This window comes from Pseudophryne corroboree, chromosome 4 (assembly GCF_028390025.1).
Source record: "Pseudophryne corroboree isolate aPseCor3 chromosome 4, aPseCor3.hap2, whole genome shotgun sequence".
Classification (NCBI taxonomy): domain Eukaryota; kingdom Metazoa; phylum Chordata; class Amphibia; order Anura; family Myobatrachidae; genus Pseudophryne; species Pseudophryne corroboree.
Window position 1 is genome coordinate 263,566 of NC_086447.1, and position 26,875 is coordinate 290,440.

A 26,875-nucleotide genomic window follows, 5' to 3' on the forward strand; every position below is an offset into this window, starting at 1 on the left:
ATTAACCCCTGACTTACATTTTTCTCCTTAAATATTTTAGAAGGTGGCAGTTATTATTGACTGCCAAAGGGTGGACTGTCAAAGTCAGAAAAATGTCTCTATGCACGTTGCCATATTTGCACCGCACACTGGTCCGCGCTGCGCATGCGTACGCTCTCCCGTGAAGGCGCATACCCGCGATAGCGTGCACTCGCAGGCGCGGTATGCGTATTTACGGTAGAGTTTATGTAGTCGTAGCGTGCGACTCATTCGTTACAAATGTTCACAATTAATGTAGTTTGTAGATCATGGTCCCCTTGATAGATTCTGAAAGTTTGGTTAAAATAGAAGGTCCCTGTTTAAAGGAATCCCTCTTTGTATTGTACGAAGGGTCTGACAGGAATCATACAGCCGTGTTTGGTACCCATCAGAAGAGTATTTAATTAGTAATATTCCGGTGTTGGTTTGGAGCGTATTAATCGCTCGTGCGAATAGTTATGGACATAAGAAGTTTATGTCCATTTCTATTATTTACACATACTCAGGTATGCGGCGGGAAACCCAGTTTCCCACCCACCTGAGCTGTTGGAAATCGTCACAGCCCACCTGTATGAATCACCCTATGACCTTTTGTTATGATGCAGGGCCGAATTCCTTCGGCCAATGGACAATGGGATTGTAGGACCAGGAGATTGCATTGTGTGTGGGGCATAAATAGGCAGGCCGACCACATCCAGCTCTCACTCTCTCATCAACGGTTATCTGCTGATAGCCGGGAGCTGGATATCGAGGCGCAGGCGATCATACCCTTTGTGCGTAAGTTTCTCTCCGTAATCATTGTCTTTCTGTGAGCCACTTTCTCTCATCTCTCTCTCTCTCTCTCTCTCTCTCTGTTCTGTTCTCTCATATCTCCCCTAGACTAGGCTAGTATTGTATTGTATTAGATAGTATTGTATTGTATTGCATTTAGGTCAGTGTAGTATTGTCTTTTTGTATTTATTGTTTAGTTCTGTGGTTAGGAAGTCTCTGTTATATTGTAGTGTATCATTTGTACTGTTATCCCCTTTTTCAAATATATTAGATATAATACAGTTAATAGGCTTTGGAACCTAAACCAGTATCTGTGTATTTTCTATAGTATTAAGTGTTCACTTGAGCGTCGGTGACGCTCAAGCAGCTTTGTAGTTAGTCAGGTTACACAAGGTTGCACTTACACCCTGTATTCACATTAAGTTATTCTGTGTATTTCATTGGTATAAGGTTTAAACATTAAGGTATAGCGTTGTGAGCGTCTGCGCCGCTGGTGACCTCCTCGTGGTCTCGAGCGTATGCTACGCCATAGCGAATCATTACTCTAGTCATAACCAATAATGTGTCCTGTGATCACTGGGCCGTGAGCGAACGTGACGCTTGAGCGTCTCGCCTACGGCGGAGCGATCGTTACGCAAATAGCGTACCATTACGGTACTTCTTAAGCAAACAGCGTACAGTGTTCTTAGACTTCATAAAGGGTTATAATTACGACAAAAGGAATTTAGCATTGTCACCGCGTAGGTCAATCTTAGAAAAAATGGTGGCAGTACGAAGCTGGTCAAACAAGACCGAAATGAGAGGCAGTGGGTATGAGTTTTTAATCGTGATACGGTTCAATTCCCTGAAGTCGATACAGGGTCGCAACGAACCGTCCTTTTTACCCACGAAGAAGAACCCCGACCCAACTGGAGACTGTGAAGGTCTGATAAATCCCTTAGCCAAGTTCTCCTGAATGTACTCTGCCATAGCCTGAGTCTCAGGACGTGACAGGGAGTACAACCTGCTCTTGGGAAGCTTAGCATTTGGCAACAAATCAATGGCACAGTCATAGGGGCGATGGGGAGGTAGTACCTCTGCAACTTTTTTGGAGAACACGTCCGCAAAATCTGCATAACACCCTGGCAATCCTGGCAAACTTAGCTGCGAGAGCCTGACTGGAAGGCTCAAGCAACTCCTGAAACAATCAGTACCCCAACTAAGAATCTCCCCAGAGACCCAGTCAAATTGAGGATTGTGGGCCCTTAACCAGGGTAACCCCAACACCAATGGGGCAAAAGTACAGACAGTCACATAAAAGGACAATTTTTCAGAGTGTGTGGCTCCAATAAACAAAGAAATCTGGCTAGTGCAAGAGGTAATTTTACCTTGGAATAATGGTTCCCCGTTTAACCCACAAATCTCAATTTCCGATGCCAAGGGTACTAAGGGAACAGAGTGTTTCAGGGCGAATTGGCGGTCCATAAAAACCCCGTCGGCCCCACTGTCCACAAAGGCCTCAGTCTTGACAGTTTGACCGAGGATCTTCAAGGTCACCGGAATGATAAAAGTCTTCTTGGGAAATTCTGACTTCTGGCCTGACAGGATATTTCCCATCACCCTCAGGCCCTGAAGTTTTCCGGCTTTTCTGGGCATGATACTACCACATGACCTTTATTCCCACAGTACAAACACAACCCCTGCTGTCTCCTCCGCGTCTTCTCACGCGAGGAGAGGCGGGTAGCCCCAATCTGCATAGGCTCCTCAGAAAATTCCTCAGAGTCTGAGGTTCCCTTGGGAAGGAAGGAAATCTCAGTCTCCCTTTCAAGCCTACGCTCTCTCAGCCGTCTATCCACCCGGATGGATAACTGCATGAGCTGATCCAAGCTATCAGGCAAGGGATATTGTACCAGTTGGTCCTTTATCTGGTTAGAAAGACCTCTTCGGTACTGGTGTCTCAGGGCTGGGTCATTCCACTGGGTATCATGGGCCAACCTCCGAAACTCCGTACAGTAAACCTCAACTGGCCTGCGCCCTTGCTTAAGGATCGAAATCTGAGCCTCGGCTGAGGCCGTCTTGTCAGGGTCATCATACAACATGCCCAGTGCCGTAAAAAAAGCATCAACACTTTTAAGCGACGGACAGTCAGGCTGCAACCCATATGCCCAGACCTGTGGGTCTCCTTGTAGCAAGGAAATCACTATGCCCACCCGCTGAATCTCCGACCCAGAAGACTGAGGCCTAAGCCGGAAGTATAGCTTGCAGCTCTCCTTGAAACAAAAGAACTGCGAGCGATCTCCAGAAAAACGATCCGGGAGATTTACTTTCGGCTCCTTAACCCCTGCAGGTGCTGCTGCTGCGGGAGCTCCGCCAGCAGCCTGGGAGGTGTGCATTTTAATGGACAAATCATTAAATTGTCGAGTCAGGACCTGCACCTGATCGACCACCTGTTGCAACGTATTTTGAGGGGTATGCTCCATATTCCCACAAAATTTCAACAGGAGTATTAGGCTGCTGAATATGTTATGCACACCAGTGCCAGCAGGAAAGTACTGGTGTCAGAACTGTTATGCACTCCAGTGTCTGCAGGAATGTACTGGTGTTTGAACTGTTATGCAAAACAAATGGACTCACAGACAGACTAGGGAATATGACATAACGTACACAGAAGGTGGTAGGGTAACAAAATACACACAACGTGAACAGAGAAGCCCAGAGGCTAAGGAACTGGGTATCTCCCTTGTATTAGAACTGCTCAGATGTGAAAAGCAAGATGTTGTGTTTTAATACGTAGAGTACCCGAAATGCTGTTGCTAAGGGCAACAGCAAAACCCTAAAGGGTTACCAACGGGTGTGGCAGTAAACTCCTTGGTCAGAGATGGAATGATAGACACAAGGAGAATCTCCACAATCCAAATTCTCACTTGCAGTGCACAGGTTTTAGCTTACTGCCACTAAACTGACCCCTGACACCTAGCACAGTGAGACAGGATTAGACAGGCAAGTCTTAGAATACAGCCGCAAACTTGCTAAGTTCACAGGGTAGTAACAGAACCCCAGCAAGCTAAACGACTGACTCCAGTCTTACTGCTAGGTCTGGATTGGCAGAGTGTAATACCAAATTCCCAGGCCTATTTGCAGTAAGCAACAAACAAATACAAAGCTACACAGTACTGGCTAACGTTCATGAACTGACTAACCAACAAAGATTCAGCAGCATCTGCTTACCCTGAAAAGAGGCCTTATAAAGCAGGTGCTGTCCACGCCCCACTCAGACCTCACAGACTGTGAGCACAAAAACCAGCACCGGATCCCCTGCCGTGCACAGAGCCTATAACCACTGCACAGCAAAAGACCCGAACCGGAGTATCAGCTGCGCTCAGGTTACTCCACTAGCACTTGTCTCCCGGTTGCCATGACGACGTGGCAGCACAGGGCAGGAGACCCTAACAGTTACCACCTCACTGCAGATCCTCTTGCATTACATATGGCCTGATCCTCTGTTCTCTGCTGGGCCTTCACGCTTCCTGCGGTCGTTGTTTGGTGTCTGAATGATCCCACCGCTGCCGCCAAATGTGAAGATACGGGGTTCTTCTAATCACTCAGACACAGAGCCGATGAAACTAAAGTGATGGTTTATTTCTCACCGCACACAGGAATAGATAATTCACAGGAAACAGAAGTAAATATAGTCCACAGACAGTATACAGGTAGCAGTCCAGATAGTAAGTCCCAGTAGAGGATTTAGGTCCACAGCAATTCCGTGCAAAAGTTCCAGATAAACAAGTCCATACAGCAGAACTATCACTGAGTCCACACAGCAGTGATAGCAGATTAGTCCATGCAGTAGTAAGTACATATAACTCCACACAGCACTGTTGATGCGTTCCACAAGGTACCCTGGCAGAGAATCACCCCTTAGCCAGAGTCCTGCGACTAACATCCGGAGCTGACCTGCGCAACCTCTTTTAAAACCTTCCAAATGCCCATCATGCAGCGCTCACCTGGGGAGGAGACGCAGGTTCCTGATTGGTGGGACCCCACCTCAGTTATTTCCCTACTCCCTCCCACAGCTGGCCTTCTCCTGCTGACCACATGCTGGGTCAGGCTCCGAGTTGTCTGTGAGAGACCAGGATGGAACAGAGGACAGTAAACAGAAGGAACAATGACCGGGAAATTGGATTAAGTCCTGATTGTCCCCTGTGGAGGAGAAGCTTCAAAGAGACATTACCTGGTCCTCAAATGTATTTCCTGTGTGACCATATGAGGATCATAGATGGACTCAATAGACATAGCAATGATAACCTGTAATAACCTCCTACCAGACTGGCATTCTCCTACAATAACATAACATGGCAGCACTATGTGCCAGGTCACAGCCCACCTGTATTTACCTGAGTAATACCTCATACACAGACTGGCATCCTCCTACAATAACATAACATGACAGCACTATGCACCAGGTCACAGCACACCTGTATTTACCTGGGTAAGATTATAGTACAGAATATATAGGCTAATGGATGAACACACACATGGGGTAATAGGGACACAAGCCAGAGAGACATGGGAACAGAAGGAATAAAAAGTACATTAAACGCTATAAAGATTGAAACACCACAAATACAATATTAGCCCCTGCCTATATCTTTACACTCGCCAAGGCACCAAGGGCTAGGAGGGGTTTTGACTAGGGTTAAGTCCCATCGTAGGGAGAGTGCCGAATGATCATACCACAACACTGGCCAGATAGAGGCTTTTGTCATCTGTTGAAGCGTCCATTTATCAGATACGGCTAAATCTATTCTCGAGTGGGAGCTATAAACTAGGGAGAAAAAGGTACAATCTCTACCAGCCGGATTCTTGGCTCTCCAGATATCATAGAGTTCATATTCATGTAGAATATGCCTAAAGATGTGGGAGTGGTCACAAGTTGGAAGCACTCGGGAGATACAATGAACTGAGGAGTGATCTATACATGGATTGGGTACCATGTTGATATCTCCCAATATCAACAATGACCCTGATCTATACGATTGAAGAACTCTAATAAACTTTCTTGCAGAAGGCATTGGTTTAGTGTTGGGCTCATACATAGTTGCTAAGGTGACTGGTTCATCCTCTAACCACCAAAATCAGGTATCTGCCTTCCTGATCAGAGACCTGTTAATCTAAAGTGAAGTTGCAGGAGTTGTACATTAGGATGGCCACCCACGCTTTTTCGCTAGGGCCATTAGCCATGTAGGAACTTATTGTTTGTGAAGGTTGGTGGCAATGAACATTTAAAATGGGTTTCCTGCAGAGCAACCACGTGGGCCTTACATTTTTGGAAATGATTCAAGGCCAATTTTCATTTAATGGGCGAATTCAAGCTCTTAACATTTTGTGACAGAACATTAACCATTATACATAATAAAAAAGATGAAATAGAACGGATACCATTGTACGATACGGTTACATGAATATATAGAAGGGTGTACCAGGTTAATAATAAAAAAATTCAAAATAACATTCAGAAGATCGCAAATAAAAGGAAACAGGGAAAAATTAAACAAAGCCAAACACAAAAAGGGCACTGCAGGGGTGCCACGAGGGGCTGCCAATAGAGGCAACACATGGGGGACAAGGCGGAGGATGACGCCCCCCCCTCACTTCTATATAGAACAAAAATGTGCCGAAATGTGGACATATAGAAAATATATATAATCACAAACATGACAACGTAAATGAGTTGTCTCTGACCAGTGATCACAGTGACAACCGATCACAATATATAAGGGATGTGAAGAACGGGGACTATGAAAACCGGGAACATCTGTCTAATAGTTTACCCTGGGGCAGGCATGTAACCTTCAGATCTATGATCCCAGCGGGCAATAAACCTCTGTGAAAAGATCCGAGCATGTGTCCACCACAATAGTTATAGCCTAAGCAACTATGACATCTACAACAGGGAGAGTAATAACGGTTAGTACTGGATAAGATGGGCCATAACAAGCAGATATGAGTTATAAAGGGAAAAAGGAGGTCATTCCGACCCGATCGCACACTGCAGTTTGTCGCAGCCAAGCGATCAAGTCTGGAATGCACATGCGCTGTGGCCGAAATGCGCAGGTGCGTTGCTGCCCGGCGACGGGGAATGCCAGGCAGCGATTGTTCTAACGAACATTTCGTTCGCAGCGGCTATCGCAAGGTGACTGACAGCAGGAAGGCGTTCCGGGGTGGCAACTGACCGTTTTCTGGGAGTGGAGGAAAACGCAGGTGTGTCCAGGCGTTTGCAGGGCGGGTGTCTGACGTCAATTCCGGGACCTGACAGGCTGAAGTGATCGCAGCGGCTGAGTAGGGTCAGAGCTACTCAGAAACTGCACAGAATGTTTTTGTACCACCCGGCTGCACAAGCGTTCGCACAGTTGCACAGCTAAAATACACTCCCCCATAGGCGGCGATTATCTGATCGCAGCGCTGCAAAAAATAGCTAGCGAGCGATCAACTCAGAATGACCCCCAATGACCTAGAAACTGTTATCACTCCATCACAATAATATAATCCCTAGTATGGGTAGTAGTAGGGGAAAAAAAGGACCCAAAAAAACAACAATCTGGTCCAATAGAAATATCAACATAAACAATCCTATATCCAGAAACCCATGGAAAAAACAAAACATAGTTATACAGTATAATAAGAGAAACTATAATCGAAACATTGTATTAATAATAGTTTCACTGGCAAGCACATACGACCTGCTTGGTGCGAGTATCTTCAGGTGGAGCTACCAGCTACAGCCCAGTACTGAGCCAGATTAAGGCTTTGAGGCACTGTTACTGAAATGTTCTCCATAGTCCATGAGACCAGAAGTGGAGTGCCAGCTTCAGGCGTCGTGATCACGGTGGTACAGCCATTCTGTCTGATGAGTAGCTTTGTAGGAAAATCCCAATGGTAGGGAATATCAGCTTTACGTAGTGCCTTAGTGACCGGATAAAAGGACTTTCGAAGGGCCAATGTAGCCGCTGAAAGGTCCCAAACACTTGGAGGTCTCCCAGTATTTGGGTTGAGGTTGTCTGAGTGCATGGCCGCCCGAAGGATTTGTTCCTTGATATGACAAAAATGTAACCGTATCAGGCTATCCCTTGGCACGTCTTTTGGGTCATTCTTTGCCTTCGGAAGGCGGTAAATACGGTCTCTCGAGGAAGTCAATAATGGAAACAGTAGGGAGAAGTTTCAGGAATATATCCATCAGCAATTGTGTAAGGTTAGCATTAGAAACGGATTCTGGAATGCCCCGATTCTTAACGTTATTATGCCGTGACCTGTCCTCCAGGTCACTAGTCTTCTTAACGTTATTACGTGGCCACCCGGCCTCCAGGTCACTAGTCTTCTTAACGTTATTACGTGGCCACCTGTCCTCCAGGTCACTAGTCTTAACGTTATTACTTCGTGTCCTGTCCTCCAGGTCACTAGTCTTCTAAACATGGAGGGGTATAAAGATCCCAGAAGAGGAGGAACAGGACATGCCTTGACAAAGATCAGTGAACTGATTGAAACGCGTTGGCTAAGAGAAGGAAACAACAACGGCAGACTGACCAGACGTGGACAAAGACGGGGTGCCCATTACAGGAGCTGACTCTTCCCCGGGGACTTGGAACATCTACACAGCTTTCTTTAAGAGCACTTCTATTGTCTGATTTCTGGTAGGAAGCCACCTTCATAAAATCCTGGATTGTAACACCATTTGCTAATTATACATTTGCGGAAAGAATGGAACATTCTTATTTTAAATCTTGTTATTAAATGCAATTCATTTTTAATATATCCATTGAATTTTATTGGGTGAGAAACAGTGTTCATGCATATGACGTATACTGTGACAAACATATTGCACTAGATGGTTCTTTTCTCTTTCCCATATATATGCACTTTGGAAGTTCTTTGCATATAATACATGCAAAGGTATCCAGTTGTGGAGATTTATACAACAGAAAAAGAGGATCCACCCTTTTAAGTTAAGTTGACTTCTTTTTCTTCTTTCACTTGAAAGTTTGAGCGCAAAGGGAAAGGTGCCCCATACCAAAAAACGTTACTACGTTGCGACCTGTCCTCCAAGTCACTAGTCTTCTTAATGTTATTACGTAGCGACTTGTTCTCCAGGTCACTAGTCTTCTTAACGTTATTACATAGCGACCTGTCCTCCAAGTCACTAGTCTTCCTGTGCAGATCTGCAACTAGGGTCTGCAAGTCTTCGTAATGGGAAATCAGATCATTATGGGATTTCACAACTTTCTCCAGCTTATAGTCAAGATGGTCCACCCGGTGACCCAGGGCATTAATTGTTTGTTGACAATTCTGCAAAGCTTAAAAGTGGCCAAAATTAGTTTCATCATGCCCACAGTGAGTGGAGCATTGTCGACCATATCAGGTGCTTTTGTGGGGCCTGAGGAGAGTTGGCCTGTTGATATATTTGGGTCTTGTGAGAATTTAGACCGTGTGTCTGACATTCCTGAGCTCTTCAAGTTCTGAGCAGGAGGAGAGTGTTTAAAAAAAAGTTTACTGGAGGAACAGATGTCTGATCTTTCGGGCATCTAGGCGGCATAACCTCGACAGATGGAACCGGCTACCATAAAGTCACATATACTAAAGAGGCAATGTGAGAGAAAAATGAATATATGCATAGTTTCCTTGTGTATGAATAAAAGTCACAGCATATAGGAGTGAGGGCGGGAAATAGCATAATTATGGTGGAGACATCACTCAATTCCCAGCTCGTAGCGGCTCCCTTTGTCCCCGGGCTAATATTGGTCAGGGTGTCGCAGAGGTAAGTATTACAGTTCAGAGCTGAGAGAAGCCGTGGGGTGGAGTATGTGGTTCCAGAGTCAGGACCCATCTCCCCCACAGCAGCTTTGCCTCACCTGTATGCCTTATGCCCTGGATCACCTGGAAGGCAGGGGAAGCTGCTGCAGCACCCCTTCCCATTTTTCAAGATGGCGGCCAGAGGCACCTACGGCTCCACCGGCCTGCGTATCAGGATCAGGGTGCAGGGTGGTTTGAGAAAGAGAACGCTACTCCGGACGGCCATGGAGCGTCTCTGAGGGCACCCAGGCATCTCACCGCAGTTCCTAACATGGGCGGGTTTGGCCACAAATTGGGGCCGCAGTTCCACAGGAGGAGAAGGCCCTGTTAGAGAAAGGTGCTGTCCAGAGCACCAAACAGCAGGTACCGGGTTCCATGGGGGTCAGCAAGGTATCGTAGGTTGACTGGCGATAACTGAGGAAGGGGACCCTTCTGTTTACTGCACCAAAAGTGCCTGGGCCACCGGAGCTGGGGTGATGTGCTGCTGCTCAGTTTCCAGCCAGGTCACGCCCCCTCAGCAGCTGAGATAAATGTAATAGTAGGCACAATGGGGTACATGGAAAGTAAACCTGCAGAGCAAACAATAGGATGGTATGCCCACATAGGGGATAAAACTCCAACCAGTGTTTCCGGAGATCTCCAAGTTCTGCTCCTCACCAGCGGGTCTAAATAGAGCCCTGGAGGTTCCCAAGTGCCAAACTATCCAGGTACCTGTTGTATATCAGCAGCGGGAACTCCGGCTGCACTTTAAAGGCGCTGAGAAGTGCGCCACTGTGTAGCACTTGCTCCGTAAGCTGTGGAACGAGAGGCCGCGGCTTCCACATCTCTGCTGGGCCAGAGGTCCGGGAGTGCGCAGAGAGGGCCCGGGTGCTCACAGGTGGGTGCACAGGGAACCAGAGGCTCAGGGATGGTTAAGTGGTTCCACTGCAGACGATCTCAGGAAGGTATTTCAGGCTTAAAATAGATTTAAAAAAGTATCTCTCTCCATGTGTCTATCCCGCTCTCCATGTGTCTATCCCGCTCTCCATGTGTCTATCCCGCTCTCCATGTGTCTATCCCGCTCAGCAGCCAGACCACGCCCTCTTTTCTGCACTTTTGAATGCATTTTAGTTCAGCTAACCTGGTTCCTCCCGGGTCTGACTAGGTTTCAACCCCAGTAGGGACGTGCAGTCAGGGGAGGCGGAGGGGGTCAGTGCCTCCCCTGTCATAATGATTGAAGTAATACAAAGAAGACATTTATAGCACATATTCTGTGATAAAGATCTTATTTTATTATTCTAATCATTTAATCATGTGTATGTGGCTACATCTTAGGGTGGGAGGCATCGGGACATTAAAGTCCGGGCAGCGGGGGGCGGGCAGGGCGAAGCAATGGGCTGTGAGAGCCCATTGAAAATGTATGGTGAAGCGGCACCTATACTGGTGCCTCAATGACAGGGGCGTGCATTCAGCCCACATGCATGCACTGCACGCCCCTGTCAGTCCCCCAGATGTGATTGGCCCAGTGGATCCACCGCATCCGTTGGCCAGCGGGCACATGCGGCGGAGCGACGCGGCAGGCATCGTGGCGGTGGGACCCGGCGGGGAAAGGGTGGCTGGCGGCAGACCTGGATCCGAGAGGATCCAGCCCCTGCCAGCCACTCTGCAGAGTTCGGCAGTGGAGAGCAGCTTCCAATTTCAAAAATGGCAGCTTGCCGTGTCATCTTTCCGCCCCCTCTGGCTGACTTAAAAGTCAGCGCGAGGGAGCGGTTGTCAGTCTGACGGCGGAGGAGGAGCAGAGAAGAACTCCTGAAGCAAGAAGACGCCGTGGAAGTCCTGGATGGGCGGCGGCCATGCAAAAGAGCTTAACAGCCGCCGCCCACCAGGTGAAGCAAGAAGACGCCGTGGAAGTCCTGGATGGGCGGTGGCCATGCAAAAGAGCTGCCCAAAGGCCTCTGCCCCCCAGGTGAAGAACCTGTACAATAAACTTTTTTTTTTTTTAATGTGTTGTGTGTTTATTTTAATATTTTCTTTACAGGAGGACTACAGGTGCCAGCAGGCACTTTATGTCCGGGCTGCTGGCACTTGTGGTTCTCCAAGTGCTGGCATGCTGGGGCAGGCTTGCTGGGACCTGTGGGCCTCCTGTAAAGAACAATATTAGCATGGCATGAACCCTGCACCCACTGCCACCAGGGGTGCGGGGCATAAGACAGGGCTTTCAGCCCAGTGCTGGTTGTTGCTCGGGAGGGGGGACTCCATTCAATTTTTCTGGGGTCCCCACTTTCCGAGTAATTTCAGCAGTGGGCTGACTAGTTTGGGTTGGGGGTGTTTAATGCTATGGCAGGGGGACCCCACACCGAGTGTCTCCCCTGCTATGGCATTATCCCCCCTGGCTGCTTCAGCCTGGTGCTGGTTTTTCTTAAATGTGGGGAGCCCCATTTTTTTTTATATTAAACAAAGGGGGGGGGGGGGGGTCGCTGCTAGTGATTCACCCAGTGCCTCCCCAGCCACAGACCTCACCGCACGTCACTGGTGTATACATGGGGATATAGAAGAAGTGCCCACAAGTGCACATGCTGGTGGTGACTACAGGACGCCCAGAAAAATGGTAGCTGCAGTAGCATCCAAGCCTCCATACCCACTGCTCCTGTGCCGGGACTTCCTGCTGTTACAGGTGGTGGTTACCTGGCATGGAACTGACAGAGGGAGGCTGAGCTGTCCCAGGGACCAGGTTTACTGGAGGACAAGGTTGTATGACTGTAAAGCCCTCTTCTGCCAGTGAGCAGCAGGGGCAAAGTGAGACTGAGACACATTGGTCCCCCATTCGTGAAAGAGTGTCTTTCCAGGACTTTGGGTGAGAACAACACAACGATGGCAACTTGTCCAATGCTTTTGAAAATGTGGTAGTGGTAAATGGTGAGAAACTCTGCTTTACCACCTTACTTTATGGTGAAAAACGATTTGTTATACCTTGTAACCTATTTGCAGGGTAGACCAGTTGTTGGTTCCCTGGAAACACGAGCAGCTGGTATTGAGGGCGGCTCACACACATTTATGGGGTGGCCATCTAGGGGAGGAGAAGACTCTTCAGCATATCCAGCTATGGTTCTCCTGGCCAGGCATTCATGCTGCAGTAAAAAATATTGTCAGGAAAGCCCAGTGTACCAAAAGACTGCACCCCAGCAAGAACATAGGGCGCCCTTGGTTCGCCTGCCTATCATTTCCACGCCTTTTGAGTGAATTGGTATGGATCTGATAGGGCCAGTGGAAAAATCTGCTTGTGGGCATCAGTACATATTGGTGTTGGTGGACTATGCCACAAGTACCCGGGGTCATTCCACTATAGAACATGAAGTCTGGCATTACTGCCCGGGAATTGTTGATGTTGTATACCCATCTGGGAATACCAAAAGAGGTCCTGACAGACCAAGGTCCCCCTTTTGTGTCTAAGTTAACGAAAGACCTGTGTCATCTATTAAAGGTAGATAGAATTACAGCGTCGGTTTACCACCCGCAGACAGGCGGCTTGGTCGAATGCTGTAATCAAACCCTTAAGCAGATGATAAAAAGGGCGGTGTCACAGGAGAAGCGGGATTGGGACATACTCTTACCTTATCTAATATTTGCGGTTTGAGAGGTACCCCAAGCCTCTACGGGGTTTAGCCCCTTCAAGCTCCTCTATGGTAGACAGCCCATAGGATTACTAGATCTGTTAAAAGAAGGGTGGAAGCAGCAATTGTCCCAAGACCCTAAAATCATTCAGTTTGTGTCCCAATTTTATGGCCGTCTAAGGTAAATTACGCCACTTCTGACCGGACATATGGAAAGGGCTCAAAAACACCATTATAACAATACCGCTGCCAACCGGACCTTTAATCAGGATGACAAGGTACTGGTACTTGTGCCTACTACTGAAAGGAACCTGTATGCCCAGTGACGAGGCCCTTATGAGATCACAGAGGCAGTGGGACCAGTGAACTATAATGTACGGCAGGTGGTAGAAGGAAAGAGGTACAAGTCTACCATGTCCATTTGTTGAAGCCTCGGAAAGAAAGTGGCAGTCAGCCCTCTTTAGTGGCCCTGAAAACCTCAGAATTGAAGTCCTGGCCAGAAAAAAAGAAGTGGTAAACTTAGTATCACAGTACCGGGATGTGTTACCTGCTCTCCCGGGGAAAACCCAAATCATACAGTATGATATTGTTATTCCACCTGGAGTGGTGATAAAACAAAGGCCATATCATATACCTGAGACCAAACAGGCAGCAGTAACTCGGGAAGTGGAAGAGAAGCTACACTTACGGGTCATAGAGTAATCAAACAGTAAATGGAATAATCCCATTGTTTTAGTGCCTAAACCTTCGGGAACTTTAAGATTCTGTAATGACTTAATAAAGTTAAATAAGGTTTGTGTTAGGAATTAGAGTACCTGGAACTCAGGGGAGTATGCAACCACTGGGAAGTTCTAATACTCACCGGTAAAGCTGCAGCTAGGTTTGAGGTTGGCAGCAACTCGTGCTCTACCCCTGACTCCGTTACCCCTCTTAGTAGTCGGATGGTGCCTGCGGTGCTAAAGTTCTTGTGCCCACGGCAGCCACGTTTGAATGGGCGAATTAGGTCCGCCCAAACTCCGATGCCCCCCGGTCTTACTAAGTGACAAGGCACCACCTGAGACTGCGAGTGAGTAAGGGGGAACCTAACTAACCCTGTAACACCAATACACAAGTGATAATGAGACCAACAATGGTTTTAGATGTTATAAACAAATAAACAGTGAGAGCAACAATGCTCAGAGATGTTACAGATATAAATATAAACAAAGAACTGCTAGCGTGGATACTCCACAAAAACCTGAACACCGGCTGGCAAGATCTGGTCAAGAATCGATCAGGCAAAGTCTCCAGGTCACAGCACAACACAGGCAGGATCTCCAACAAGCTGACAGGGACCAGGAACAGGTTTGCAGGAAGCTAACCAGGAACATACAGGTACAATAATCTACTTCTATCACCAGCACTGGATGCAGGGCCAGCTGAGTTATAAAGGAAGCACGCCCCAATCAGGATAGCTGGAAGCCAGGCACAAGGTAATGGCCTAATTACTGGCAGGTGAGACTGAACACATAGGAAACAGGCTGCAATTACACAGACTCACCACAGGCAGCCAACAACAGTACTCTAAACAAGCACATGAGAAGTCCTGGCATGCAAACAGAAATATAACATAAAATACATGAGCAAAATGCAAACAGGAATGAGCCACTGCCGTGGCTCATAACAGTACAACACCCCCCGACCCCCCCCCCCCCCCCCCCATGAAGAGGGGTCAAAAATCCAGGTTTTTCAAAACAAGGGATCCATAAACAAAATCTAGACGTCGAGAAGACAGAAAGCAGCTGTGGCTACAGAGTGTAACCATTCCTATCCTACGCCCTGGGTTAATGCACTGGTAGAAAATTTTGCAAAAAGCCAGTATCTTACCATGCTAGATTTAACAAAGAGGTACTGGCAAATTACTCTGATGGAAGCTGCCAAAGCAAAGACTACCTTCTCTACCCCAGAGGGTTTGTTCCAGTATAAAGTACTCTAAAGTAAATCTAACTCTCTCTGCACATGTTACATCTGCCCCACCTGCAGTGCACATGGTTTTGACCATTAGAGAGAGAATTTGCTTTTGCGAGAAACCCTGTATTAGGTCCTGTGACTCCAGTATCTGCTGTGCATAATAGTTTCCAAACTGCAGCACCTTCCCAGGCTGATTGCACAGACTCCAGATTGCAGCAATATTCTGGGCCTGAGCAACTCAGTCACAGCTCTACTGTGACAACAGAAGTCCTACTTCCTGAGTTACTGCATTCACCATCTATGCGCCAGACTCTCAACCGTTCCAGTCCAGTTCTACAAGCCTTACCAGATCCATTGTGGTTCTACAAGTCTTACTGGTTCCAGTCCGGTTTTACAAGCCTCACGGTTCCATTTCTGTTCTTCTAGCCTTATCGGTTCCAGTCCAGTTCTCCAAGCCTCATTAGTTCCAGTCCAGTTCTACAAGCTTCACTGGTTCCAGTCCAGTTCTTCAAGCCTCCCCGGTTCCAGTCCGGTTTTAAAAGCCTCACTGGTTCCAGTGATGTTCTACAAGCCTCACCGGTTCCAGTCCGGTTCTACAAGCCTCACCGGTTCCAGTCCGGTTCTACAAGCCTCACCGGTTCCAGTCCGGTTTCACAAGCCTCACCGGTTCCAGTCCAGTTTTACAAGCCTCACCGGTTCCAGTCCGGTTGAACAAGCCTTACCGGTTCCAGTTCAGTTCTACAAGCCTAACCGGTTCCAGTTCAGTTCTACAAGCCTCACCAGTTCCAGTCCGGTTCTACAAGTCTCACAAGTGATCCAGCATCACTAGTATCACCTACCGCAATACCTTACCAGAGATTCCTAGAGATTAATCATTACAAGGTAGTTTTCACTGCCATCACCCATTCAGCGAAAGAGTTATATTCTGCCTCCTCATTTCATTCCAGTTCTGGTGTCCATAAATCCTGAAGCCATCCGCAGGTAAGCCTGAGTCACAAGACGTGACAGTTCCTTGGTCTGGCGGGCTATAATCATAGGTTCTTATGCGATTTTGCCACCAGGGTGGCGCCCTTAACTGATTGTATGAGGAAACAGTCCCCAGAGAAGATAGTATGGTCTAGGCCAGCAGAGACTGTTGGCAGTATATAAGGCAGGCGTTATGTACAGATCCTGTATTGCAAGATCCTGATTTCAGAAAGCAGTTTGTGTTGCAGACTGATGCCTCTGGGACAGGGTTAGGAGAAGTCCTTTACCAAGAGGTAGAAGAGGAGAGAAACCCATCCTCTACCTCTACCAGAAATTGCTGCACAGAGAACACAAGTACTCCACTGTGGAGCAGGAGTGCTTGGCGATTACATGGGCAGTAGAGTCAATGAGATACTACTTGTTGGGGGGTGACAATTCCGGCTCCTCCCAGACCATGTCCCCTTACACTGGATGCACACACACAAGGAGGTGAATGCTCGTGTGACTTACTGGTTTCTCAATGCAGATGCCCTTTCTAGACAGTTTTTTGGTCCTGATTCTCCTAGTAACCCTGTGGTGAAGCTAGTTGAGGAGGAAGAGGGTGGAGAAGGGGATCTGTATGGGGGGAAGGGGGCGTGTTCCCAGACAGATGGCAGAAATAGGTATGGGCGAGGCAGAGAACTTGCAGGATGTATTCATAGCTTCACCAGACAGTCCCGCTGTCCCACCCGCAGGTCGCAGTGTCCCACGGGCGGGGGAGAGCAGTTGGAAGAGCCAGTGATCACTGAATAGATGCCGTGCGGCATCTAAACCAAGTGGGGAAGTGAGCAGGGAGAGCGCTGGGCACGACCCTAAAATAACAAAAATAGGGGGTCATGTGATGAGGCCCAGACCCTTCTCCCAAAGCCCGCCCATTTTCCTGAGGCCCCACCCCCTTTTTGACTGCAATCGCACCTCCAGTGCGGCAGGTACCTTTTCTGCAAATACAAAAGTTGGGAGGTATGCCAGAGTGGTTGAAGCTAAGGGGGATGAGTGTGGCAGGGACAGCATGATTCCACATAAGGTTACTGTGGAACGGAAGGCTTTTGCAGGATCAGAACAGCAGCAACCGGTCTGATGGAATCCAGTCCAAGTTTTAGCTGAGTCTGTAGTAAGCCATGACTGGGCTAATCACTTCACCTTGTCTGCTGTCTTTAAAAATGTGTTTTGTTCAGGAATGTTATACTGCTGTCTTACTAACTGCCTGTAAAACCTGACCTGCAAAATGTGCATGCGAAGCTGTATCCTGCCTGAGGTGGAAATAAAGTGTGTTGGATTATACTCCGTCTATGTGATTCCTGTCACAATACATAAAGACATGCACATACAGATTCACACACATACATACATACATACATACACCGCACACACACACACACACAGCACATACATACACAGCGCATACATACATACATACATACATACACACACATACACCGCACACTCTCACCACTGCTCTGCAGCATCTGTTCACAGTGTGGGGAGAGAGGGGTCATGCCCGCAGGGTGATGAAAATGGGTTACGCCAAGAGCGCACATCCCCTTCAGCTGGCTCAAGTGTCACAATTCTGTATGTTAGAGAGTAATAATTATATGTGCAAAATGGCGCAGCCAAGCAAACCCTGAAATGTGGATGAACGCATTATTTACAGAGGGAACGTGAAGGGGCCGCACTACGTCCCTAGAACTAAGGCGCGCTCTGTCTCTTGGTAGCACTGCATGCAAACTGGGAAAATTGATGCCACGCCAGAGAAGGGGGGAATCCCGGCAGTAAAAATACTGACACCAGAATCCCTATACTACTCAGAATGCCGACACTGGCATCCTGGATAAGGTCACAAGCACAGCCCCGGAATCCCAAAGGAGAATCTGCCGACCCATCTGACAGGTAAGCTGTGGGTGGGGGGGGGGGGGTAGTTTAGGCTGCGGGGGTAGGGTTAGGGGGTGTAGCGTCCTATGTATAGGGTGTAATAGTGGGTGTAGCATCCTATGTCTGTATAGGGTGTAATAGGGGGTGTAGCGTCCTATGTATAGGGTGTAATAGGGGGTGTAGCGTCCTATGTCTGTATAGGGTGTAATAGGGGGTGTACCACCCTATGTCTCTATAGGGTGTAATAGGGGGTGTAGCGTCCTATGTCTGTATAGGGTGTAATAGGGTAGTGTAGTGTCCTATGTCTGTATAGGGTGTAATAGGGGGGTGTAGCGTCCTATGTCTGTATAGGGTGTAAAACGGGGTGTAGCGTCCTATGTCTGTATAGGGAGTAATAGGGGGTGTACCGCCCTATGTCTGTATAGGGTGTAATAGGGGGTGTAGCGTCCTATGTCTGTATAGGGTGTAATGGGGGGTGTAGCGTCCTATGTCTGTATAGGGTGTAATAGGGGGGTGTAGCGTCATATGTGTGTATAGGGTGTAATAGGGGGGTGTAGCGTCCTATGTCTGTATAGGGAGTAATAGGGGGTGTACCGCCCTATGTCTGTATAGGGTGTAATAGGGGGGTGTAGCGTCCTATGTATAGGGTGTAATAGGGGGTGTACCGCCCTATGTCTGTATAGGGTGTAATAGGGGGTGTAGCGTCCTATGTCTGTATAGGGTGTAATAGGGGGTGTAGCGTCCTATGTCTGTATAGGGTGTAATACGGGGTGTACCGTCCTATGTCTGTAGAGGGTGTAATACGGGATGTAGCGTCCTATGTATAGGGAGTAATGGGGGGTGTACCGTCCTATGTCTGTATAGGGTGTAATAGGGGGGTGTAGCGTCCTATGTGTGTATAGGGTGTAATAGGGGGATGTAGCGTCCTATGTGTGTATAGGGAGTAATAGGGGGTGTACCGCCCTATGGGGTATATGCAATAGCGGGCGAATTGGCAAAAAAGGCGAATTCCGGGCCGTTTTCGCCTCCAAAAATCAATTCGCCTATGCAGTGCAGTCATTTTTCGCAAAAAAACGGCCCGTCAAAATTCGCCTTTTCTCAATTCGCCTTTTTTCGAATTCGCCTTTTCTGCAATGGTACAGATGCTGCAATTCGCCTCCAGCATATTCAATTCAAGTTTGGAAATTCGCCTGCAGTGCTTTTAGACAGCAAATTCGCGATTTTCACTCCGCCACACTTTGGAGGGTGAAAACAAATAAAAAAATTTTAAACATGGTTTTTTTGGTGTTTTTTTTTTTTGGGAATAGTAGATCTATTTATATTAGAAGGGATTAGGTACTTTTTTTTTTTTTTGGGGAGGCACAAATATTATTTATATATTTTTTAAAATAATTTTTTTTTTATTTTTATTTTTTTATTGCTGGAACGTAAAATTAGAAAAAAAAATGGCGTGGGGTCCCCCCTCCAAAGCATAACCAGCCTCGGGCTCATTGAGCTGGTCCTGGTTCTAAAAATGCGGGGGAAAAATTGACAGGGGATCCCCCGTATTTTTAAAACCAGCACCGGGCTCTGCGCCTGATGCTGGTGCCAAAAATACGGGGGACAAAACGAGTAGGGGTCCCCCGTATTTTTAACACCAGCATCGGGCTCCACTAGCTGGACAGATAATGCCACAGCCGGGGGTCACTTTTATACAGTGCCCTGCGGCCGTGGCATCAAATATCCAACTAGTCACCCCTGGCCGGGGTACCCTGGGGGAATGGGGACCCCTTCAATCAAGGGGTCCCCCCCCCCCCAGCCACCCAAGGGCCAGGGGTGAAGCCCGAGGCTGTCCCCCCCCATCCAATGGGCTGCGGATGGGAGGGCTGATAGCCTTTGTGTAAAAAAAAAAGATATTGTTTTTTCCATTAGTACTACAAGTCCCAGCAAGCCTCCCCCGCAAGCTGGTACTTGGAGAACCACAAGTACCAGCATGCGGGAGAAAAACGGGCCCGCTGGTACCTGTAGTACTACTGAAAAAAAAATACCCAAATAAAAACAGGACACAGACACCGTCGACAGTAAAACTTTATTACACACTGCCGACACACACATACTTACCTATGTTCACACGCCGACATCGGTCCTCTTCTCCATGTAGAATCCCGGGGTACCTGAAAATAAAAGATCAATATACTCACCTCAACAGGCTCCAGAGATAAATCCACGTACTTGGCAAAAAAACAAACCGCATTTACCCGCTCCATAACGGACTGAAAGGTGTCCCATGCTGACACATGGGACACCTTTCCACGATTAAGATCTGTCAGTGACAGTTGTCACTGACAGGTCTCTAAGCCAATCAGGAAGCGCAAATTCGTTGCGCTCACCTGATTGGCTGATCGCTGTGACAGCGCATCGCACAGCTCCCTCCATTATATTCAATGGTGGGAACTTAGCGGCTAGCGGTGAGGTCACCCGCCGGTCAGCGGTGACCGGCGGGTGACCCCACCGCTAGCCGCTAAGTTCCCACCATTGAAAGTAATGGAGGGAGCTGTGCGAGGCGCTGTCAGAGTACAGACGGCGTCCAGCCAATCAGATGAGCGCCACGGCAGTAGCGCTTCCTGATTGGCTGAAGGGACATCAGTGACAGGAGTCACGTGATGTCCCTGCATTCGTGGGAAGGGGTCTGATGTGAAAACATTGGACCCCTTTCATTAGTCCGGTATGGCTCGTGTTCGGTTTGTTTTTTTAACAAAGTACGTGGATTTACCTCTGGACCTCTGGACGCTGGAAGGTGAGTATAATTTTTTTGACAGGTACCCTCGGATCGTCGGAGATCGTTGCAGTCGGCGTGTCAACACAGGTAAGTATGTGTGTGTCGGCGTATGAAATAAAGTTGTACTATCAAGGTGTGTGTGTCCTGTTTTTATTTGGGTATTTTTTTCCCAGTAGTACTACAGGTACCAGCGGGCCCGTTTTTCTCCCGCATGCTGGTACTTGTGGTTCTCCAAGTACCAGCTTGCGGGGGAGGCTTGCTGGGACTTGTAGTACTAATGGAAAAAACAATATCTTTTTTTTACACAAAGGCTATCAGCCCCCCCATCCGCAGCCCATTGGATGGGGGGGACAGCCTCGGGCTTCACCCCTGGCCCTTGGGTGGCTGGGGGGGGGGGGACCCCTTGATTGAAGGGGTTCCCATTCCCCCAGGGTTCCCCGGCCAGGGGTGACTAGTTGGATATTTGATGCCACGGCCGCAGGGCACTGTATAAAAGTGACCCCCGGCTGTGGCATTATCTGTCCAGCTAGTGGAGCCCGATGCTGGTGTTAAAAATACGGGGGACCCCTACTCGTTTTATCCCCCGTATTTTTGGCACCAGCATCAGGCGCAGAGCCCGGTGCTGGTTTTAAAAATACGGGGGATCCCCTGTCAATTTTTTCCCCGCATTTTTAGAACCAGGACCAGCTCGATGAGCCCGAGGCTGGTTATGCTTTGGAGGGGGGACCCCACGCCATTTTTTTCCCTGATTTTACCGTTCCAGCCATTGGGCAGGAAGGCGAATTCACTACGCCCACTGCTCGCCGATTGGCCGGAATCCGCCTGCGGGAGGGGCGAATCAGTTTTACATTGAATATAGTGAAACCAGGGTCCCGGCGACAGGGCTGCGGCTGGCGATAGCGGGCGAATCATACAGAGGCGGATCTAATGCCGCGATTCGCCCGCTATTGCATATACCCCTATGTCTGTATAGGGTGTAATAGGGGGTGTAGCGTCCTATGTCTGTATAGGGAGTAATGGGGGGTGTAGCGTCCTATGTCTGTATAGGGTGTAATAGGGGGGTGTAGCGTCATATGTGTGTATAGGGTGTAATAGGGGGATGTAGCGTCCTATGTGTGTATAGGGAGTAATAGGGGGTGTACCGCCCTATGTCTGTATAGGGTGTAATAGGGGGGTGTAGCATCCTATGTATAGGGTGTAATAGGGGGTGTACCGCCCTATGTCTGTATAGGGTGTAATAGGGGGTGTAGCGTCCTATGTCTGTATAGGGTGTAATAGGGGGGTGTAGCGTCCTATGTCTGTATAGGGTGTAATAGGGGGTGTAGCGTCCTATGTCTGTATAGGGTGTAATACGGGGTGTACCGTCCTATGTCTGTATAGGGTGTAATAGGGGGGTGTAGCATCCTATGTATAGGGTGTAATAGGGGGTGTACCGCCCTATGTCTGTATAGGGTGTAATAGGGGGTGTAGCGTCCTATGTCTGTATAGGGTGTAATAGGGGGTGTAGCGTCCTATGTCTGTATAGGGTGTAATAGGGGGTGTAGCGTCCTATGTCTGTATAGGGTGTAATACGGGGTGTACCGTCCTATGTCTGTAGAGGGTGTAATACGGGATGTAGCGTCCTATGTATAGGGAGTAATGGGGGGTGTACCGTCCTATGTCTGTATAGGGTGTAATAGGGGGGTGTAGCGTCCTATGTGTGTATAGGGTGTAATAGGGGGATGTAGCGTCCTATGTGTGTATAGGGTGTAATAGGGGGGTGTAGCGTCCTATGTGTGTATAGGGTGTAATAGGGGGGTGTAGCGTCCTATGTCTGTAAAGGGTGTAATAGGGGGGTGTAGCGTCCTATGTATGTATAGGGTGTAATAGGGGGTGTAGCGTCCTATGTCTGTATAGGGTGTAATAGGGGGGTGTAGCGTCCTATGTCTGTATAGGGTGTAAAAGGGGGGTGTAGCGTCCTATGTCTGTATAGGGTGTAATAGGGGGGTGTTGCGTCCTATGTCTGTATAGGGTGTAATAGCGGGGTGTAGCGTCCTATGTCTGTATAGGGTGTAATAGGGGAGTGTAGCGTCCTACGTCTGTATAGGGGGTAACAGGGGGGTGTAGCGTCCTACGTCTGTATAGGGTGTAATAGGGGGGTGTTGCGTCCTATGTCTGTATAGGGTGTAATAGCGGGGTGTAGCGTCCTATGTCTGTATAGGGGGTAACAGGGGGGTGTAGCGTCCTATGTCTGTATAGGGTGTAACAGGGGGGTGTAGCGTCCTATGTCTGTATAGGGTGTAATAGGGGGGTGTAGCGTCCTATGTCTGTATAGGGGGTAACAGGGGGGTGTAGCGTCCTATGTCTGTATAGGGTGTAATAGGGGGTGTAGCGTCCTATGTCTGTATAGGGTGTAATAGGGGGGTGTTGCGTCCTATGTCTGTATAGGGTGTAATAGCGGGGTGTAGCGTCCTATGTCTGTATAGGGGGTAACAGGGGGGTGTAGCGTCCTATGTCTGTATAGGGTGTAATAGGGGGTGTAGCGTCCTATGTCTGTATAGGGGGTAACAGGGGGGTGTAGCGTCCTATGTCTGTATAGGGTGTAATAGGGGGGTGTAGCGTCCTATGTCTGTATAGGGTGTAATAGGGGGGTGTAGCGTCCTATGTATGTATAGGGTGTAACAGGGGGGTGTAGCGTCCTATGTCTGTATAGGGTGTAATAGGGGGGTGTAGCATCCTATGTCTGTATAGGGTGTAATAGGGGGGTGTAGCGTCCTATGTGTGTATAGGGGTAATAGGGGGGTGTTGCGTCCTATGTCTGTATAGGGTGTAATAGGGGGGTGTAGCGTCCTATGTCTGTATAGGGTGTAATAGGGGGTGTAGCGTCCTATGTCTGTATAGGGGGTAACAGGGGGGTGTAGCGTCCTATGTCTGTATAGGGTGTAACAGGGGGGTGTAGCGTCCTATGTCTGTATAGGGTGTAATAGGGGGGTGTAGCGTCCTATGTCTGTATAGGGGGTAACAGGGGGGTGTAGCGTCCTATGTCTGTATAGGGTGTAATAGGGGGTGTAGCGTCCTATGTCTGTATAGGGTGTAATAGGGGGGTGTTGCGTCCTATGTCTGTATAGGGGGTAACAGGGGGGTGTAGCGTCCTATGTCTGTATAGGGTGTAATAGGGGGGTGTAGCGTCCTATGTCTGTATAGGGTGTAATAGGGGGGTGTAGCGTCCTATGTATAGGGTGTAATAGGGGGTGTAACGTCCTATGTCTGTATAGGGTGTAATAGGGGGGTGTAGCGTCCTATGTCTGTATAGGGGGTAACAGGGGGGTGTAGCGTCCTATGTCTGTATAGGGTGTAATAGGGGGGTGTAGCGTCCTATGTCTGTATAGGGTGTAATAGGGGGGTGTAGCGTCCTATGTATAGGGTGTAATAGGGGGTGTAACGTCCTATGTCTGTATAGGGTGTAATAGGGGGGTGTAGCGTCCTATGTCTGTATAGGGGGTAACAGGGGGGTGTAGCGTCCTATGTCTGTATAGGGTGTAATAGGGGGTGTAGTGTCCTATGTCTGTATAGGGTGTAATAGGGGGGTGTTGCGTCCTATGTCTGTATAGGGTGTAATAGCGGGGTGTAGCGTCCTATGTCTGTATAGGGGGTAACAGGGAGGTGTAGCGTCCAATGTCTGTATAGGGTGTAATAGGGGGGTGTAGCGTCCTATGTGTGTATAGGGTGTAATAGGGGGTGTAGCGTCCTATGTATGTATAGGGTGTAATAGGGGGGTGTAGCGTCCTATGTTTGTATAGGGTGTAATAGGGGGTGTAGCGTCCTATGTCTGTATAGGGTGTAATAGGGGGTGTAGTGTCCTATGTCTGTATAGGGTGTAATAGGGGGGTGTTGCGTCCTATGTCTGTATAGGGTGTAATAGCGGGGTGTAGCGTCCTATGTCTGTATAGGGTGTAATAGGGGGGTGTAGCGTCCTATGTGTGTATAGGGGGTAACAGGGGGGTGTAGCGTCCTATGTCTGTATAGGGTGTAATACGGGGGTGTAGCATCCTATGTCTGTATAGGGTGTAATAGGGGGTGTAGCGTCCTATGGCCCTCATTCCGAGTCGTTCGCTCGGTATTTTTCATCGCATCGCAGTGAAATTCCGCTTAGTGCGCATGCGCAATATTCGCACTGCGACTGCGCCAAGTATCTTTGCTATGAAGAAAGTATTTTTACTCACGGCTTTCTCATCGCTCCGGCGAACGTAATGTGATTGACAGGAAATGGGTGTTACTGGGCGGAAACACGGCGTTTTATGGGAGTGTGGCTGAAAACGCTACCGTTTCCGGAAAAAACGCAGGAGTGGCCGGAGAAACGGGGGAGTGGTTGGGCGAACGCTGGGTGTGTTTGTGACGTCAAACCAGGAACGACAAGCACTGAACTGATCGCACAGGCAGAGTAAGTCTGGAGCTACTCTAAAACTGCTAAGTAGTTTGTGCTCGCAATATTGCGAATACATCGGTCGCAATTTTAAGATGCTAAGATTCACTCCCAGTAGGCGGCGGCTTAGCGTGTGTAACTCTGCTAAATTCGCCTTGCGACCGATCAACTCGGAATGAGGGCCTATGTCTGTATAGGGTGTAATAGGGGGGTGTAGCGTCCTATGTCTGTATAGGGTGTAATAGGAGGGTGTAGCGTCCTATGTCTGTATAGGGGGTAATAGGGGGGTGTAGCGTCCTATGTCTGTATAGGGGGTAACAGGGGGGTGTAGCGTCCTATGTCTGTATAGGGTGTAATAGGGGGTGTAGCGTCCTATGTCTGTATAGGGTGTAATGGGGGGTGTAGCGTCCTATGTCTGTATAGGGTGTAATAGGAGGGTGTAGCGTCCTATGTCTGTATAGGGGGTAACAGGGGGGTGTAGCGTCCTATGTCTGTATAGGGTGTAATAGGAGGGTGTAGCGTCCTATGTCTGTATAGGGGGTAACAGGGGGGTGTAGCGTCCTATGTCTGTATAGGGTGTAATAGGGGGGTGTAGCGTCCTATGTCTGTATAGGGTGTAATAGGAGGGTGTAGCGTCCTATGTCTGTATAGGGGGTAACAGGGGGGTGTAGCGTCCTATGTCTGTATAGGGTGTAATAGGGGGGTGTACCGTCCTATGTCTGTATAGGGTGTAATAGCGGGGTGTAGCGTCCTATGTCTGTATAGGGGGTAATAGGAGGGTGTAGCGTCCTATGTGTGTATAGGGTGTAATAGGGGGGTGTAGCGTCCTATGTGTGTATAGGGTGTAATAGGGGGTGTAGCGTCCTATGTGTGTATAGGGTGTAATAGAGGGTGTAGCATCCTATGTCTGTATAGGGTGTAATAGGGGGTGTAGCGTCCTATGTGTGTATAGGGGTAATAGGGGGGTGTAGCATCCTATGTCTGTATAGGGGGTAACAGGGGGGTGTAGCGTCCTATGTCTGTATAGGGTGTAATAGGGGGGTGTTGCGTCCTATGTCTGTATAGGGTGTAATAGGGGGGTGTAGCGTCCTATGTCTGTATAGGGTGTAATAGAATATAATGTACGGTCACCTGATCTCTGGATCCTCTCCCCCGGGTGGTACAGTATATACAGGAGCAGGATGCCGCGGTGTAATATTTCCAGTGTATTCGTGGCACTTACCATCCAATGTAGCTATATCATCTGCTGTGTGTGCTGTCACCTCCTCTCTGCAGTGCTGGCTGGAACACACAACCCTTCCTGACTCTTCCATCTGTAACCCCCGCACTGCCAGACACCGCACTGCCCTCCCTCACTACATCACCTGTAACCCCTGCACTGCCAGACACCGCACTGCCCTCCCTCACTACATCACCTGTAACCCCTGCACTGCCAGACACCGCACTGTCCTCCCTCACTACATCACCTGTAACCCCTGCACTGCCAGACACAGCACTGTCCTCCCTCACTACATCACCTGTAACCCCTGCACTGCCAGACACAGCACTGCCCTCCCTCACTACATCACCTGCAACCCCTGCACTGCCAGACACCGCACTGCCCTCCCTCACTACATCACCTGTAACCCCTGCACTGCCAGACACCGCTCTGCCCTCCCTCACTACATCACCTGTAACCCCTGCACTGCC

General features: G+C 48.7%; 1 protein-coding gene across 1 annotated transcript in view; it reads right to left on the bottom strand.

Annotated features, from left to right (window-relative positions):
• The window catches only part of CGREF1 (cell growth regulator with EF-hand domain 1), a 129,738-nt gene extending 103,336 nt beyond the window's left edge, over positions 1 to 26,402 (bottom strand). Inside the window, exon 1 of the mRNA XM_063919437.1 lies at positions 26,318 to 26,402. The gene's annotated coding sequence lies outside the window, so the exon portion shown is untranslated. The remainder of the gene's footprint in view (positions 1 to 26,317) is intronic.
• Positions 26,403 to 26,875: the final 473 nt, after the last annotated feature.